The 20,268-nt window shown below is 38.1% G+C and overlaps 2 protein-coding genes and 1 pseudogene across 2 annotated transcripts in view; 1 reads left to right on the top strand and 2 right to left on the bottom strand.

Annotated features, from left to right (window-relative positions):
• Nucleotides 1-20,268, bottom strand: part of SLC48A1 (solute carrier family 48 member 1) — a 1,155,028-nt gene that overhangs the window by 661,559 nt on the left and 473,201 nt on the right. The gene's annotated exons all lie outside the window — the stretch shown is intronic.
• Nucleotides 1-20,268, bottom strand: part of PCED1B (PC-esterase domain containing 1B) — a 134,227-nt gene that overhangs the window by 88,098 nt on the left and 25,861 nt on the right. The gene's annotated exons all lie outside the window — the stretch shown is intronic.
• LOC126930197 (interferon-induced transmembrane protein 3-like) lies at nt 18,283-18,875 on the top strand (annotated as a pseudogene).

Below are 20,268 nucleotides of genomic sequence, written 5' to 3'. Positions count from 1 at the left end.
TAAATCTATGGAAGTGTTAAAATATCATTGGCGTAAATTAGGACTATGATACCAACTAAGATTTTTAAAAGCAAAAACCGGTGACGTTTTTGAAAGTGACTGTACATGGTGGCTGAAACATAAAGTTGGTCCTTTACCTGGAAAGGAGACACTGACCTCTAGGAGAAATGGTTAAAAACAAAACAAAACAAAACAAAACAAAACAAAACCCCAGCTCCCTCAGGTGCTAAGCATGATTCAAATGAGTGTTTTCGTAGTGATCATAAGGAAGTCATATGGTACACTTATGGGATGAGCCACCAATCCTGAAATTCTGTGCCTGAAATGAATACTTGTAGTAAGTTAAAAGGAGTACCAGAAACTGCCAAGGACCTACCATGTCACTCTCCTTGCAAGCTAACAAATTAGCCTGCTACTGTTTCATGGAGGCTGGTAGAAGATACGAGTCTCCTGGGTCAAATGGTTTGGAATAAAGGGCAGTCAGAGCCTTGCTTGCAAGATGTGTAGAGACCCTGGAGAACTGTCTCCCATCAATGATGTAATATGTTAAATGCATGTGACATAGTGGAATATAGCATAGTAGGTCCCACCTCACTAAACAAACACATATTGAAACACATAGAGAAAGAATATTGGTATAAAGGGGCACAGACTGTAGACTATCTAGAAAGTCCACATGGTCCATCCAGCTCTAGCCTGGAGCACAGCAGGTCTAGTCTTTCATGGAAATGAACGTGAATGAAAAGGTCAATTCATGGAGAAGGAAATAGGACAAAGGAAACAGAATTGTTCTTTTATTCTTTGTTCAGAGACATACATATTATGTATTTCATAATTCAGAGGAAAGAATAAAACTGACTATTTAAAAGTGTAGTAATTGGAAAAGTCTTTCCCTAAAGGCAATGCAAAGGTTCAAAGTTTAGTTATGGAGAGCTAATAGGTTCAAAGTTTAGTTATAGAGAGATAATAGGTTCAAAGTTTAGTTATGGAGAGCTAATTTTTTTCCTCTTTTCTGTATAGATGACTTTTCCTTTCCTTTGATTATATCTAACAGTTCACAGTTCTTTGTCCTTATATTTAAAGGACTTGAATTGGGAGATAAAGTTGCCAGATTTAAGATGTATGGAACTTGAATTATTTTAAATATGCATACCAAATCGATTGGAACATTTTGTATGATTTTTAAACTGTGTAATTCATTACAACTTGAATTTCTAAATTTTTATATTCTAAACATGTTCTCCTTTTCCTAGAATCATTACATTTCATTATAGTCTTCTATGTAATAATCATTTTCTAAATAACTTTTACTAACTGGCAGCCTAATGTTATTTTATTTTATTTCTTTGATACAGAGTCTCACTCTATTGCCCAGGCTGCAGTGGAGTGGCACGACCTAGGCTTACTGCATCCTCTACCTCCCAGGTTTAAGCAATTCTTCTGCCTCAGCCTTCCGAGTAGCTGGGACTACAGGTGTGCGCCACCACACCTGGCTAATTTTTTGTGTATTTTTAGTAGAGACGGGGTTTTGCCATGTTGGCCAGGCTAGTCTCGAACTCTTGACCTCAGGTGATCCAACTGCCTTGGCCTCCCAAAGTGCTGGGATTACAGGCCTGAGCCACTGTGCCCAGCCCTAATGTTATTTTATAAGATAACATTGATACAATGCTATTACCTAATCTGTAGAACTTAATCAAATTTCTCCAATTATCCTTTTTCTGCTCTAAAATTTAATTCAGGATCCCACATTGTGTGTAATTTTCCTGTCTCCTTATTCTCCTCCATCTGGATCAATTCCTTTATCTTTACTCTCTATGACCTTAATATTTTGAATAGTCTTTCAGTTTTGGTTTGTTTGATGTTTTCTCATGATTCAACAGAGGTTATCAATTTTTGGCAAGAAGACTCCAGAAGCAATATTGTGCCCTTCTCAGTGTACATCTCAGGAGGTGCATGATTTCAATAAACCTCATATTACAAATAGCAATATTGACTTTGATTATGTGGTCTTGACCAAGTTTCTCCACCTGGAATTTATGATTTTTTCCCCGTTGTAACTAAAAATTATCTTGTGGGGAGATAATCTGAGACTCTGCAAATATCCTATTTCTCATCACATTTTTGTTTACTAATTGTAAACATCCATCAACATTGCTAGCCTGTAACAGTTATTACTATAGTGTTTACCAAAGAGTGATTTTCTATTTCTACCATCTGTCTGCATTTATAAATTGGAATTCTACTGTAAAGAAGACATGAATAAATAACTTATTCAGTTATCTATGTATATCAGTTGTCTTTGTTTTACAGTATATGACGTTGATTTTACTTGTCAACTTGACTGGGCCACAGGGTTCCCAGATATTCAATTAAGCCTTACTTCCGGTGTGTCTGTAAGAGTGTTTCTGGATGGGGTTAACATTTGAGTGGACAGACTGAGTGAAGCAGATAACCCTCTTCAGTGTGGGTGGGTCTCATCTCATTTGGGTGAAGGCCTGAATAGAATAAAAGACTAAGTAAGAAAGAATTCTTTCTCTCTATGTGATGGTCCTCTAGCTGGGACCTTGGTCCTCTCTGGCCTTCAGACTTGAATTTAGACTAGAATTTATACCATCAGCTTTCCTGCTTCTCAGGCCTTCAAACTCAGACTGGAATTATACCATTCGCTCTCCTGAGACTCCAGCTTGTCAATGGTAAATCTTGTAACTTCCTGGCCTCCATAACCACATGAGCTAACTCCTTATAATACATCTCTTTATATATACAGTCACACATTGCTTGATGACAGGACAAGCTTTGAGAAATGTGTCATTAGGTGATTTTGCCTTAGTGTGAACATCGTAGACTACACATACACAATCTAGACGGTATAGCCTACTACACACCTAGACTATATGGTACAGCCTTTTGCTTCTAGGCTACAAACCTGTACAGCATGTGACTGTTCTGAATACTGTAGGCAATTGTAATACAATGGTAAGTACTTGTGTATCTAAACATATTTAAATGTAGAAAAGGTACAGTAAAAATACAATTTAATCTTATGGGATTGTTGTTGTATATGCAGTCCATAGTTGACTAAAATGTTGTTATGCAGCCTATGACTGTATATTTATAAATATATGCATATGTATGTGTGTATATATTACATATATATATAGAGAGAGTATATATGTATAATAATAATATCCTATTGGTTTTGCTTTTCTGGAGAACTCAGAATAAAACACAGTATACAGTCAAAATACTATCTTCCAAAGTTACTTATGTTAATTCTTTTCCTCTGTGCTCCCTTTATGTCATGTTGTTCATTTGTAATTGTTCGCTTATTACCATTTATATTAATTTTAAAAATTAAGTCCTATCCTATCTGCACAAAATTCTCCAGGACTTTCTACCTCACTCAAAGTCAAATTAGAAGTCCTTTCCACATGGCCTAAGCCTACATGATCTGACCCTATTATGCCTCTCTAACCCCATCTCCTTACCAGACTCTTCCTAACCCCAGTCAGGTCACACTGGCCTCTGTGCTGCTTCATGAGCTCCTCGTTGCTCAACACACCCCACGAGCTCCTACCTCAGTGCTTTTCTACTTGCTCTTCTCTCTGCTTGAAATGCTCTCCCCCATGTATCAACATGGGTGAGTCCCTCACTTCCTTCAGGCTTCTGTTCAAGAGGCATCTTATAGAGTTATTTCTTTTTTCTTTTTCTTTTCTTTTTTTTTTTTTTTTTTGAGACAGAGTCTCACTCTGTTGCCCAGACTGGAGTGCAGTGGCACGATCTCGGCTCACTGCAACCTCTGCTTCCCGGGTTCAAGCAGTTTTCCTACCTCAGCCTCCCTAGTAGCTGGGACTACAGGCACCCACCATTGTGCCCAGCTAATTTTTGTATTTCTTTTTTAGTAGAGACGGGATTTCACCATGTTGGCCAGGCTAGTCTTGAACTCCTGACCTCATGATCCTCCTGCCTCGACCTCCCAAAGTGCTGGGATTACAGGCTTGAGCCACTGTGCCCGGCGTATTTCTTTGGCTGCCTTAGTTACGCGAATATGAGCTCCATGAGGGCTTTATTTTATTTACTGTCATACTCCCTGAAGTAATAGTTCCAGTGCCTGGAACTATTATAGTAGCAGAAACTAAATACATATGTATATATTTGTTATTGAACATTTTCCCCCTCCAACTTTGTTAAAATATGATTGACAAATGAAAATACTACACATTTAAGATGTACAATATGATGATTTGATATATAGATATATTGTGAAATTATTATTACAATCAAGCTAATTAATACTGAACATTTGTTGAATTAACAAAATTCATATTTCATTAAGAAATATCTTATAAATGCTTGAGGGGATGGGTTAAAAAAGGAAATATCTTAAGATGTTTTAGCTGTTAATAATAAGTGTCAACTGATAAACTGCCAGCATAAGGACTGACAATCTGTATTTCTGCCTTGAATCCATATTACAGTAACTGTGTGAGTACAGAATGTGATTTAGTCTATTCATTAGAATGTTTGCCTTCAATATACTCCTCCGCATCTCTTCTAACAGCTGCCTGTCCTTATATAAATGAAACATGTTTTCTCCCAAATTCTCCACAATGAATAAGTATTATTTTTGTAATCAGAGAAAAAGAAAAAGCTATTAAAACAAAAAGCTCACATGTTAAAGCATAAATCTTTGCCATAAAATGATTGTGATACTCCTAACTCTTCGCCCTTCAAGTTGACAGGCTTCAGAGTCAACTTTTAAAGACCTGTCTGAAAAAATTACCCTGAAACATAAGTGCACCTGTAGGTAGGCCATTTACTAATGTGTAAGCCCGCCTGAAAAAGACAGTTATCTCAAATCACTTAACAGGGACCGGCAGAATAAGGAACTAATAACAGGTAGCAGAAAGTGTGAGGCAACTATCGTGCTGCTTCTCAGGGAATTAGACAAAGGGAGAGAGAATGGAGCCATAATTGGGGTGAGGATGTCAATGTTTCTTCCTGTAGTTTACACACAATGAAGTGGGGATAACTCTGGAGGGAAAGCACTTAAGGTAAGTGAAGTGTATTGTCAGCTCTGGGTTAGAGTATTTGGAAGCTAGATACAAAATACCAAATTATGAAAGTAATTGAGTGATGTCTAAACTGAGAAATAACAGCTAGAAAGTCGTTTCCATTTGCTGAGAGCACAGATTTATTTCTGTAAATTGAAAAGACTGGAAATAGCCAAAAGGATTGTTAGACTAATGGTATCCTCCACTGAGCTTCCTGGGGAAGATTCTCAGCAGTGCCATTTCCCTTAGAACGTTACCAAGCCTAAAGGAGTGAGGACAGTGGAAAATGAAATGGAGATGGGGAAGGAGAAAAAAAGGGGTCAACAGGTGCTAATTTTGTAAAATCCCATGAAATAGAGAAAAGATTCTTAAGGGTGACAAATGTTGAAAACAGCTATGATCCCTCTGGTAACAGAGATACTCAAACAATTTAAGAGACTCTAGTCAGCAGCACCAAAATCTGGAAGATGGAGTAGGCACATCTGAAATAATGATGAATAAATTTGTAAAACTAAGGGTGCATTTCCTTCCTAGAGTAGAGAAGGCTTTCCTTTGTGGTGAACAACTGGACAAAGTATTGAAAAATAAAGCCTGTATGAACATCAAACTTGGCTCTTTGGGTCTTTTTTTTTTTTCTCCTAGGAGTCATTTAACTCTAGAAAACTGAGGCGACACAAATAAACCCTGGATTAAGACTGGGAGTTTCAGGGGCTGTGGTGAATTGCTTCTCATGTTGTGCTACTCTGCCTGTAAATTTGCTGTAGCAGATACCTTTGGTTGCCTGCCCTATAGCTAGTCCGCACTCACTCTCTTCTAACAGAACTCTAAATCTCTAAATTTTTTCTAGTATCCACACTTTTTCAAGAAACCATGGGCATTAGGAATAGCTGGTCCCATTCTCATTTCCAAGTGTTATAATTTGATTATACTAACTGCTGTGGATTTAATGTCCCCTCTAAAATCATGATAAAATTTAATTATCAATGGGATGGTATTAAGAAATGGGACCATTAAAAGGTTATTAGGCTATGAAGGCTCCCTCATGAATAGGTTAATGTCATTATTGTGGAAGTGGGTTCATTATTGTGAAAATGGGTTGTTATAAAAGTAAGTTTGGTGCTGTCTGTTTGTTGCTCTTGTCCTCATTTGCTCTTCTGTCTTCCACCATGCGATGGCATAGCATGAAGACCCTCACAACATGCCAGCAACTTAACATCAAACTTTCCAGCCTCCAGAACTATGAGAAATAAATTTCCTTTATTTATAAATTACTGGGCCTGTGGTATTCTGTTATAGCAGCACAAAAGGAATGAAGAAAATTGGTATCCAGAAGTGGGGCTGTTATTATAACAAATAATGGGTAACATGGATGTGGTTTTGGAACTGGATAATGAGTAAAGGTTGTAAGAATTTGGAAGGGCAGGCCAGAAAAAGCCTAGTTTGGCATGAATAAAGCAGTAAAGGCAATTCTGGTGAGGGCTTAGAAGACTCCAGAACTAGGGAGAGCCTAATTCTTCTTAGGGATTACTTAAGTGATAGAATATCAATAGAATACAATATATCAATAGAAATATGGATGGGTAAATACATATCAATAGAATACTGATAGTAAATAGTAAATAGATATCAATAGAAATAGGATATGGATGGTAGACAGATAGAAATAGAATATGGATGGTAAATAGAATATGGATAGACAAATAGAAAATGGATAGACAAATAGAAACAGAACATGGATGGTAAATATATATCGACAGAAATATGGATAGTAAATAGATATCAATAGAAATAGAATATGGATGGTAAACAGATATCAATGGAAATACGGACGGTAAAGGCCATTCTGAGGAAATCTCAGATGGAATTGAGGAACAACGAATTGGAAACTGAAGTAAAGCCCATGCTTGTTATATAACTGCAAAGAATATGACTGAATTGTGTTTATGGCTGAGGGCTTTATGGAAGGTGACATTTAAGAGCAATGAGGCCAGGCACAGTGGCTCACACCTGTAATCCCAGTACTTTGGGAGGCCGAGGCGAGCAGATCACTTGAGGTCAGAAGTTTGAGACCAGCCTGGCCAATATGGTGAAACCCTGTCTCTACTAAAAAACAAAAAACAAAAATAAGCCGCGCATGGTGACACATGCCCATAGTCCCAGCTACTTAGGAGGCTGAGAAAGGAGAATTGCTTGAGCCCAGGAGGTGGAAATTGCAGTGAGCTGAGATTGCACCACTGCACTCCTGCCTGGGCACCAGAGCAAGATTCCATTTCAAAAAAAAAAAAGAGCAATGAACTAGGATATCTAAATAAATTACTAAACAAAATATTGTAGAAGCTATTAGGCTACTTTAAACTGCATACAGTAAGATGCAAGAGGAAAGAAATGACTCAGAGATGGAATTTATAATTACAGTCATGTTTTAGTCAACAACCAATCACATACAGGTATATCTGAGAAGTATTGTGGCTTTGGTTTCTGACCACTGCAATAAAACAAGTATCACAATAAAGTAAATCGTATGAATTTTTGGGTTTGCCAGCACATATAAAAGTTATGTTTACACTATACTTTAGTCTATTAAGTGTGCAATACCATTGTATCCAAAAAAAGTACATATCTTAATTAAAAACACTTTATTGCTAAAAATGCCAATAATGATCTGAGCCATCGGCAAGCTGTAATCTTTTTGCTGGTATAGGGTCTTGCCTTAATCTGATCAGGGTGGTAGTTGTTGAAGATTGGGGTGGCTGTGGCAATTTCTTAAAATAAGACAACGATGAAGTTTGCCTCATCAATTAACTCTTCCTTTCATGAAAGATTTTTTTTCTGTAGCATGAGATGCTGTTTGATAGCATTTTACCCACAGTAGGACTTCTTTCAAAACTGGAGTCAATCCTCTCAAAACCTGCCACTGCTTTATCAGCTAAGTTTACTAAATATTCTAAATCCTTTGTTGTCATTTCAACAACATTCACAGCATCTTCACCAGGAGTAGATTCCATCTCAAGAAACCACTTTCTTTGGTTATCCATAAGAAGCAACTCCTTATTTGTTCAAGTTTTATCATGATGTTGCAGTAATTCAATCACCTCTTCAGTCTCCACTTCTATTTCTAGTTCTATTGCTATTTGCGCCACATCTGCAGTTACTTCCTCCACTGAAGTCTTGAATCCTTAAAGTCACCCATGAGAACTGGAATCAGCTCCTTCCAAACTCTGTTAATGTTGATATTTTGACTTCCTCCTATGAATCATGAATGTTCTCACTGGCATCAAAGAAAGGTAAATTTTTTTCCAGAAAGTTTTCGATTTTCTTTGTCCAGATCAATCAGAGAAATCACTGTCTATAGCAGCTGTAGCCTTATGAAATGTATTTCTTAAATGACAAGACTTGAAAGTTGAAATTACTCCTTGATCCACGGGCTGCAGAATGAACGTTGTATTAGCAGGCACAAAAACAACATTTTTCTCCTTGTACATCTTCATCAGAGCTCTTGAGTGAATAGGTGAATTGTCAATAAGCAGTAATATTGTAAAAGGAATTTATCTTTCTGAGTAATAGGTCTCAATAGTGGACTTGAAAATATTCAGTAAACCTTGCTGTAAATAGATGTGTTGTTATCCAGGGTTTGTCCCATTTCTACAGCACAGGCAGAGTTGATTTAGCATTATTCCTAAGAGTCCTAGGATTTTCAGAATGATAAATGAGCATTAGCTTCAACTTAAAGTCACCAGTTGCATCGGTACCTAACAAGACAGTCAGCCTGTCCTTTGAAGCTTTGAAGTTAGACACTGACTTCTCTCTAGCTATGCAAGTCCTAGGCGGGATTTTCTTCCAATTGAAGGCTGTTTTATCTACATTGAAAATCTTGTTTAGTGTAGCTGCTTTCATCCATTATCTTAGCAAGATCTTCTAAATAACATTCTGCAGCTTCTACATCAGCACTTGTTGCTCTACCTTGCACTTTTATGTAATGGAAATGGCTTCTTTCCTTAAACCTCATGAACCAGTCTCTCAGCTGGCTTCAACCTTTTCTTCTGCAGCTTCCTCACCTTTTTTCAGTCTTCATAGAATTGAAGAAATTTAGGGTCTTGCTCTGGATTAGGCTTTGGCTTGAGGGAACGCTGTGGTTGGTTTGATCATCTATCCAGACCTCTAAAATAGTTTCCATGTCAGAAATAAGGCTGTTTTGCTTTCTTATCATTTGTATGTTCACTGAAGTAGCACTTTTAATTTGCTTCAAGAATTTTTCTTTCGCATTTACAACTTGGTTAACTATTTGGCACAAGAGGTCTAACTTTCAGCCTATCTCAGCTTTTGACATGGGTTCCTCAGTAAGCTTAATCATTCCTAGCTTTTGGTTTAAAGTAAGAGACTTGTGACTTTTTCTTTCACTTAGAGGCCATTGTAGAAATATTAATTGACCTAATTTAAATATTGTTGTCTCAGGGAATAGGAAGGCCCAAGGGATTTTGAGACAGGGGAATGGCCACTTGGTGGAGCAGACAGAACACACACAACGTTTGTTGATTAAGTTTGCTGTTGGTGGTCCCGTAAGATGATAATACATTATTTTCACCTTACTTCTTTTCTATTTAGATATGTTTAGATACACAAATAGTTACCATTGTGTTCCCTTGGGTCCATCATGTAGCCTAGCTGTGTAGTAGGCTATATCACATAGGTTTGTGTAAGTATACTCTGTGATGTTCAGATGATGACAAAATTGCCTGACAATGTCCTTTTTAGAAACGCAATGTATGACTATAAAGGAGAAGCAGAACGGAAAAATTTTGAAAAATTTCAACGTGGCCATGTGAAGAATAAAAAAGCCTATTCAGGAGAGCAAACCAAGTGTGTGACCAAGAGACTGTTAAGGAGATTAGTATGAACAGAAAGGATCATCAAGACAATAAGAGAATGACCTCAAAGTCATGTGGAGATCCTTGAGGCTGTGTCTCCTGTTACAGGACCAGAGCTCTAGGAGGGCAGAATAGTTTCAAAGGATGATCCTGAGAACCCTCTGTGGGCTCTCTACCCAGAGCCTCCTAGGTGTCTCCTTCCCACTTTTCAGTGCAGTGCTCCTCAGCTGTCTTAGCTATGGCTCAAGTGGGACCAGGTGTGGCTCAACCCACCACTCTACAAGGTATAAGCCATAAATCTTGGTGGCATTCATGTGGTGCTAATTTTTTAGTGCCCCACAGCAAGAACTGTGGGGGCACGGTTTCTTTTACCTAGATTTCAAAGGATGTCATAAACAGCCTGGGGTCCCTGATAAAATTTTTTTGCAGGGGTGGAGTAACTACAGAGAGCCCCAACTAGGGCAATGCTAAGTGGAAATGTAGGGTCAGAGCTGCCATAGAGAGTTTCCACTAGGGCAATGACTAGTAAAGTTTATTTCTGGGCTCTCTATTCTGTTCTGTTTATCTATGTGCCTATTTTTACACCAGTACCATACTCTTTTGATTACTACAGCTTTGTAACATGATTTGAAGTCAGGAAGTATGATCCTCTAGCTTTGTTCTTCCTGTTCAAGATTGTTGTAACTATTTAGGGTCTTTTTTGTTTACAAGTAAATTTTAGGATTTTTTTTCTTTTTCAGTGAAAAATGCCATGGGAATTTTGATAGGGATTACACTGAACTTGTAGCTTGCTTCAAATAAAATGGAAATTTTGGCAATATGATTTTTCTGATTCCATGACCATGGGATATCTTTCCATTTGTTTGTGTCTTATTTCTTTCATCAATGTCTTATAGTTTTCTGTGTACATATCTTTCACCTCCTTGGTTAAATTTATTTCTAAATATTTTATTTTTTGATGCTATTATAAATGGAATTGTTTTCTAAGTTTCTTTTATGAATAGTTTTTTATTCATGTAAGCTTGTCATTCATGTATAGTAACACAGCTGAGTTTTGTATGTTAATTTTGTGTCTTGTAACTTTACTAAATTCATTTATTAGCTGTAATAGTTTGTTGGTCAAATATTTAGGACTGGCTATGTACAAGATCATGTCATCTGTAAAGAGAAACAATTTACCTTTTACTTTTCCAATTTAGATGCATTTTATTTCTTTTTCTTGCCTAACTGCTCTGGCTAGGACTTCCAATGCTATACTGAATAGAATCGGCAAGAATGGGTATCCATCCTTGCCTTGTTCCTGATCTTAGAGGTAAAGCTTTCAGTGTTTTACAGTTGGGTATGATGTTAGCTGTGGGTTTACTATATATGACCTCTATTATGTTGAGGTAAATTGTTTCTATACCTAATAAGTGGAGAGTTTTCATCATAAAAGGATGTTGAATTTTGTCAATGCATTTCTGCTTCTATTGAAATGATCATACAGTTATTTTTATTTTTGTTAATATAGTGTATCACATGTATTGATTTGTGTATGAATTTCTTAAAATTAGTGTTTTGCCTCTTTCTCTCTTTTGCTTCTGTTCCCACAATTTGTAAATTCATTTGCTTGATAGTGTCTCATGGCTTCTTTATGCTTTCTTAATTCTTTTAATTTCTTCTTTTGTTTTTGTTCCTCTAATTGGCTAATTTCCAATAATCTATTTTTGATTTGCTGATTTTTTTCTTCTGCAGGATCAACTCTGTTGTTGAAGCTGTCTATTGAATTTTTTTTTTCAGGTCTGTCATTATATTCCTCAGCTCTAAGATTTTTGTTTGGTTCTTTTCTATGGTTTTTATTTCTTTATTAAACTTCTCATTTTGTTTATGGATTGTCTACATGATTGCATCTGTTTTTGTTCTCTTGCATCTCGTTGAGTTTTTTAAAGATACAGTCAGGAAGTATTTGGAATCATTTGTCAGGCAATTCATACATATCCATTTCTTGGGGGTTGGTTACTGGAGCTTTATTAGTTTCTTTTGGTGTCATGTTTGCCTGATTCTTCTTGATCTGTGTAGCTTTGCATTGGTGTCTGTGCATTTGAAGGAGCAAACACCTTTTCCAGTCTTTATAGATTGATTTCAGCAGGTAAGGACCTCTTATTAGGTCCATGGGCTGATGGAATTGCCACCAGGATTGCAGTTGAATGGGGTTGGAGTTGGGCAATGTGACTGCTGCTGGCTCCAGTGTGGGGTCTGAAGTTGGTGGGCCTGTTACAGAGGCTCAAGTGAGAATGGATCCTCTCCGGTCCTTGAGTGAAATCAACTGTCTCTAAGTCTTTGGTCAGTAGGTCTGGTTCTGGGACAAGGGTCCACTTCAGGTTTCAAAGTTTGGTCTACAGCTGGCAGGCCTGTTGCCAGATGCATGGATTGGTATTCTCGCAGGGTCTCAGGGAGGGTTCCCACTGGTTCACTGGGCAGAAGAGAGGGACTAAAACTGAGTCACAGGACTGCTTCAGGGTCCACACACAAGCTCAAGGCCTGCCTCCTGGGTCACGGATGAAGGTGCCTCCTCCTGGGTCCTTTGTTGGGAAGGACTGCCCTGGGACTGCAGCTGAGTGGTGCTGAAGCTGGGTCACAGGGCTGCTTCAAGATCTGGCCTAAGATTTACTTAGGTCAGTGAGTCTGCCTCTAGTGACATAAATGGGTATGTCTTCTGGCACATCCCTGGGATGGGAGGACTGCAGTCCGATTGCAGCTGAGAGGGCCTGGAAGCAAGTTTAGGGCTCTTTGAAGGTCTGCTGTGGAATGCAGGCAAACAGGTGGGCCTCTCAAGGCATGGATGGGCATGTTTCCCAGCAGGTTCCTGTGTGAGCAGGACTTCTCTCAGACCACAGCCAAGAGAGCTTGGAGCTGGGTCCCAAGCTGCTTCAGGATCCACAGCCAGGTCACAGGCCTGTCACCTGAAGCACAGGTGGGTGTGAGTCCTCCCAGATCCCCTGGTAGATGGCTCTGGTGGCAGGACCAAAGCCAAATGGGGCTGTAGCTGAGTCCACAGAGGAACAGAATGTATCTGATTCTGTCACAGGACCATAGTTGGTGAGCGTACCACCTAGGTGTGAGTCTGCCCTTTCAAAGGAGCCATCTTTGGTCTTAGGCTGTGCTTGGGTTTTGCAAACTGGGGTCCACAGCTCCCACAAAGGCACTTTTGTCCATGGATGGCTACCAAATTCTTGTTGCTCTGGGGAAATATGATCAAGGGACCTCCTATTCCATCATTTTTTCCTCCCTGTTATATCTTAAACAGACACTTAGTGAGGAACAAATTAAGCAGCCTTCTCAAGGCTCTATAACTAGTAAAGAGCAAAGCCAGGACTCAAATCATGATCTTCTGCTTGCCCAGCTGAAGTGATCAACCATTATACAGCCTCATCCTTTTAAGTACCTCCAATGAATTCAGTTTCTTAAGTATGAAACAACTTAAAGGCATGTAGAATGTTTTAGAAATGATCCCTAGTTGAAGGCCACTTCAGTGAATACACTCATCTTACCTAAGAAGGTTTTGTTTTGTTTTGCTCAGGATATTCAGTAGGTAAACGTATTTTGGTACACATAGGGACAAACTAGTCAACTGTATTAAATAGAGAAGGGAGATTCACTTCCTTTGCATCTTTCCCTGTTTATTCATTGTATTTTGGATATATTTTCTTTTTTTGCGTGCAACCACTACAATTATGATTAGAGGAAAATTCTATCCTATCTTTTGTCAAGACGTGAGGCATTTTCACTGTCGTCTGAGATAACTGAAATATCAGCAGTGAAGCAAATCATTAGTATTTCAATCTTGGTTGTGTTTTCTATGTGGGTCAGAATGGAGACAGTATATCATCCCATTCCATTGATCGAATGAGAAGAGAGATTTTAGGTACAAATATTAATGCATAAAACAGAGTTGAAAGTGACAACATATTTTGCTGTCCCTGACACTTTGATATATATATTTCTTGGCAGTTCAAGATGCCAGGGGCATAAAAATCTAGATAATATAGGTCAAGAAGCCCTGGGTTTTCAAACCCACATTTTACATCAAAACTATAACCAAATGAATCTTAAAACTCTGTACTTATTTAAATTATGGATTTATTTTAGAATCTGTGCTTTGCTGCATTATATATTTACAATGTTGAAAAAGATTAGATTTCAATGATCAGGATGATGTAGCAAAAGCAAAACAATGTTCTTTTTCAGAAAGCATCAATCCATTATTAAAAATCTAGGCTATCTGATAAGCAAAATTCCTCATTAATGTGCAGTAACACATGCAAGGTAGTCTTTTAATCCTGGAAGCTTGTTCAGAAGGAAGCACCAAAAAATGGAATGCTTATTTTATTTTCAAGCTGGGTTTTTCAATTACCCTGGCAGGATGAGTTTTAATCAGCTTTTGTTGTAACATGAGCAGTAACTTCAATGCATACCACACACACACATCATCTAATATTTTATTCCCTATCCACATCAAACACACACTATATACCATACACATGCCACACCACACAGATACATACATAAATACCGTGCTGCATATGTATACTCTCCTCTCCATCAAGCACAGAAAAATATGCTATACACATGCCATCATAGCACACACACAATAGCATATACACACATACCTCTCACATCAAACCCATGTACACACATACCATACCACACACATATACATACTATGTGCACATACACCACACAAACGCAATACTTTGCCACACATGCACTACCCATACCACATCACACCTACATTCCCTTTCATACCCAGCACACATACACATATATCCCACATAATCTGGCCATTGGCTGCCTTCCTGACCTTATTTCCAACTCTCCCCTTTTCACTGTACTTGAGCTACACCTTCCTCTTTGCCTTGTCTTGAGCACACCAAACACACTTCTGTCTTAGCCCATTGGCATTTGCCGTTCCCTCTGCCCGAACTTCTCTTTTCTTGAATGTGCACATGGTATATTCCCTTTTCCTTAGAGATCCTTTCCCTGACCCTCCCCCAGTGCAGGATAGCACCCAGATCACTTGTTCTCTGCAACTGTCTGCTGCTCTCCATTACTGTCCTGACTGGACTTAGCTACCTGTATTCTGAATTCCAACCATAAAATGTAAGCGGTTCTTAGAAATCATCTAATTTAGTCTAACATCCTCATTTCGCAAACAACAAGAGGGAAGCTTCAAAAAGAGAAGTAACTTGTCCAAGGTTACAAAAATCATTCATTCATCCATTCAGCAAATATTGAGTAAACATCTATTATGTCACTATTCTTGGTACTAGGTATCAGAGGGATACAAAAAGGGCAAGGACTTTGAACTCATGAAACTTACAGTCTATTTAGGGAGACAGATAATAAACAAACAAATATGTAAAATAATGTCAGGTAGTGATTAATGCTTAAAGAAAAAAACAAGGAGGGAAAAGGAGGTAGAAGTAAGAAAGATCCAAGAATAGTTGAAAAACATTGTCCAAAAGGCACAAGGACATACAGTCTATTGGAAATTCTTCAGATGTTAAAGCATCTGTTTATTCAAGATGGTAAACAAGTGGCATCCTGGTTTGCAAATGCAGAAGGCTTAGCTAGGGGGTCATTTGGACTTGAAAAGGAGGCATGGTTTCTGAGTCTTGGCTCAAGGCAAGGATGGTGTAGACCTTTATATGTTATAATGACATTCACAGTGACAATAACTGCAGTTAAGATAATGGTGAAATACACACTGGATCCATACAAAGCATTGTATACAATGAGGCATCATAGAGTTTAGATACTCCTGTTAATGTCAGGTACTGATAGTGGATAGAGCTAATCTGAAAGCCAGGAACATATAGAATCTTCTAAGAAAATAATTAATACTCTAAAAACATGAGCCAGGCTACTGAAAGTTAGGAAGTCAAAAGCGGTCATGCATAAGGCGAGACCAAAATCAGATTACTTGCCTAATAATGTCCAGTTGTATACTTATTCTGGAAAGATCGAAGTCTACTACTGCCATCATGAGAAGAGGCCAAGCAAAACAAAGGCTAAGAAGGGCAGATCTGATCTGGGAAAAAAAGAGACCAAGAAGCAATGGCTCCTAAGAAAATAATCTACCAGCGTCTCAGAAACTCCCTCTGTCTTCTCATGTTTGAGGTTCTATTCAGGAAGCAGGCACCAAATGGAAATATGAGTAAGTGTATGTGTGTTTGTATGCATGTGTGTGTAAAACAGGAAAGAACAGACATCTTTTGGAGGCATTGCTACCTATTGAACAGTATGTCCTGTTTACCATGTCTGGTACAATTATCCCAACTCATCATCTTTTTAAGGAAAATTTTTTAAGAAATAGTAACCTGAGTTTGTATGCTATGTGAAACTCCAGAATGAGGGCTGCTTCTCAGATTATTTGAACTGTTCATATGCAATTTCAAAAATGTCGACCATTTGCACTTAACTAATAATGTCCTTTTCAATGACAAGAAGTTATTCTGAATAAAGTTTCAAATCACTAAAATGGCTCACATCTCTTAGCTTCAATGTAAACATCTCTGGAAGTGATGTATATTTTGGGACTACCTAAGCCTTGTAAACTTTAAGTATTTAAATTATATCTTTTTTGTTTGTTTTTTGGGTTTTTTTTTTTTTTTTTCCTGACAGGGCCTCACTCACCCTGTCACCCAGGCTGGAGTGCAGTGGCGTGATCTCGGCTCAATGCAGCCTCAACCTCCAGGCTCAAGTGATCCTCCCATCTCAGCTTCCCAAGTAGCTGGGACTACAGGAGTGCACCACCGTGCCCAGCTAATTTTTGTGTTTGTCATAGAGATGGGATTTTGCCATGCTGCCCAGGCTGAAATGATTCCTTTTTTGAAAGACAGAATAGCTTTCCCTAAATGTTTAGAAATTAGGATAGAAACATCTTAGAAACACTTATGCAATAATTTAATAGCATTCTTTTAGGTCTTACATTATATAGCTTAAATATTTTGTCTCCCATAACAGATAAATTATTTTTGTAAGGATTGCCTTGGATTTGTTGATGATTCCAACTCTAATCACCTCTATATTTGAAGACATATATTGGACATGATGAAATAAGAAGCTAACATGTTTAATCAAAATATGCCATTAATTATTTAAATGTGAAGGAAATAAAAAATGAAATTAAGACTTTGTTTATATTCACCATGGGAAATTTTCAAAATAGATTTTGTAATCAGTACCAGAACCTTTCACAACTTGGAGAATGGCAATAAGACATTGCTGAAAGTAATCTACAGATATGTTACTTCCCAATGATTACAGTAATCGAGAGTGTTGCATAGTTTGCAAAATAATTAATGAGTTCTTTTAATTAGCAAAACAAGGTATTGGCTAGGAATACAAGTTATTATTATTTACAATTTATAGATGAGAAAATAGAACCACAGAAACTTGAGGGAGTTACCCATGTAACCCAAGGTTACATGGCAAAGGAGTGACGGGGGCACATCTGGAATCCAAGTCCACTGACTCTCATCATAATGGCCTTTTTATATCATGCTTCTCTTGCTGAACTATGACTTGTCTTCTAGCATATGTAGATATCATTTATACTTAAATATTTGCATAACACTATTTCATAATGAGGCTAAGATGATTAAAATGAAAATTAAAGTTTGTCAACAGCGTCACTTAAAATTTGGAAGATCAAGGAGTATGAAAGACACTGAGGAACTACTTTCAAAGAGTCATCTTTTAAAGTTCTGGTGTGCAAGTTTTGTGCAGAGTATAAAGGCATGAATATTTGGTTTCTTTTCCAGCTAGGATCACTCAAATTTCCCTTGGGTACATCATGCTGCCTTATTATTATTCACTTATCCTTTAAAGTAGGTGACAATTTGGCTTTTGTTATTGCCTATATCTCATTTTAAAGTGAAATCAGGCTGAAATTCTTTGTATAAGAGGGCTTAAGAAGTCTATCTGTTAAGATAAAGGGAAGAAAATAATTTATTTCAATCATTAGAAACTTTTGACAGATGGACAGGTTAATTTTCTTGATTTACAAAGAGCTCATTCAAATGAACTGAAAGGTGAGCAAATCAATAGAAAAATTGGCAAAAGATAAGATCATCCATCTTACAGAGCAAAAGTACAAATGGGGAAGAAAGATGTAAAAGATGATTATAATAAAGGAAATGAATACCAAAACATAATATATCTATCAAATTGGCAAAAAAAAAAAAAAAAAAAAAAAAAAAAAAGAAGAAGGAAAGAAGTTGAATGGTGAGTACTGGCAAAAGTACGGAGGAAAAAACACTCTTATACCCTTTTGGTGGAAGTGTAACTTTGAATGCTTTCCTGGAGAGTAATTTGTTCTTATCTATAAAAATCTTTTTTTTTTTTTTTTGGAGAACCATCCCAGCAACCCAAACACAGCTGGTTTTCCCTGGATACCATGAACCACACTGTCCAAACCCTCTTCACTCCCACCAACACTGGCCACCCCACCAACTATGAGACGCTCAAGGAGAAGCATGAGGTGGCTGTGTTGGGGGCGCCCCACAACCCTGTTTCTCTGATGTTCACCGTGATCCACATCTGCAGTGAGACCTCCGTGCCTGACCACGTCATCTGGTCCCTATTCAACATCTCTTCATGAGCTCCTGCTGCCTGGACTTCATAGCACTCCGTGAAGTCTAGGACAGGAAGTCTATGGACAGGAAGGTGGTTGGCGACCTGACTGGGGCCCAGGCCTGTGTCTCCACTGCCAAGTGCCTGAACATCTGAGCCCTGGCTCTGGGCATCCTCCTGACCATTCTGCTCATCTTCATCTCAGTGCTGATCTTCCAAGTCTATCGATAGAACAGGAGGCAGCATCCAGGCCAGGAGCTCTGTCCACAACGTGTCTCCCATGTACTCCACCTTCCATTCCTTGCCCTGCCCCCAGAACCCAGTCCTGTATCAGCCCTTTATCCTCACACAATTTTCTACAATGTCATTCAATAAAGTGCATGTGTTCCTGGTGAAAAAAAAAAAAATTAACTTTCTTTAATATACTAGCTGGTACTTTGGGATAAAAATCTTAATTGCATATATCCTTTGAAGGAGCAAGCCCATTGTATGAAACTTACTATAGGAATATAGTGATGGAAGTTGACCTAGATCTATGGACATGGACACCAAACTCATTAATTAAAGCATTATTTGTAATGGCAACAAACTAAATGACCAATTCCTATCAGTAGGGATTGGTGAAATAAAATACAGTTAAATCCATCAGTGTAAATACTGGTCCCTAAAAAGGGTAAGGTAATATACGTATATGAAATTATTCTCAGTATTTGGTAATAAGTTAAAAAAATGAGTGAAGAGGTGTGTATAGTGTGAGCTCTGTTCTATGGATTAGCAAATAAGAAAAATAGATTGAAAATATATCTGAACACATGTATATGCATATATGTATCTTTTTGAGATGGAGTCTCGCTCTGTCACCAGGCTGGAGTGCAGTGGCACAATCTCGGCTCACTGTAATCTTTGCCTCCCGGGTTCAAGCACTTCTCCTGCCTCAGCCTCCCGAGTTGCTGGGACTACAAGCGCACGTCACCACGCCTGGCTAATTTTTGTATTTTTAGTAGAGACGGGATTTCACCTTGTTGGCTAGGATGGTCTCGATCTCTTGACCTCATGATCCGCCTGCCTCAGCCTCCCAAAGTGCTGGGATTATAGGCATGAGCCATGACACCCGGCCTAAGACTTTGTTAAATAGCAATTTTCTTTGAGGTGAAAGATTAGATGGGAAAGGGTCATTCAGGTGGGGAGAGGTAGCTTCAATTTCTGTTTTGTATATTTTTGCCCTGTTTAAAGTTAATATTTTCTAGCCAGATACATGTATTTTGTGTTTGTTTGTTTGTTTTAAATATTAACAAGGGATATCTTCTCTACATTTCACTGAATTGAAGAAAAATAATTGAAGGAAGAAAGGAAGGAAGGACAAAAGGAAGAAAAGAAGAAAGGAAAAAGTTTCATGTTGATAAGGGAATACAAACACAATTATATCTACAAAGTAAATTTTGAAATCTCCTGTACTAATTTCATAAAGGCCTTGCACTTTCCAAATCTCCTTTTCATTCTCTGAGTGTTGCACAAAATGCCCATCATGTCACGGAATGTATCCTCGGGAATCTGAAGATACTCTCACATCTGGATTGATTATTCACATCATAATACAGTCAAAGGCTGTCTTAGTTCGTTCGAGCCACTTTAACAAAGTGCCATAGACTGGGTGGCTTATAAACAACAGAAATTCATTTATCACAGTTCCAGAAGCCCAAAATCAGGAGCCAGCCTTGTTGGGTTCTGGTGAG

The sequence above is a fragment of the Macaca thibetana genome, chromosome 11, assembly GCF_024542745.1.
Source record: "Macaca thibetana thibetana isolate TM-01 chromosome 11, ASM2454274v1, whole genome shotgun sequence".
Taxonomy (NCBI): Eukaryota; Metazoa; Chordata; class Mammalia; order Primates; family Cercopithecidae; genus Macaca; species Macaca thibetana.
This window is presented reverse-complemented; position numbering and strand designations above follow the sequence as displayed.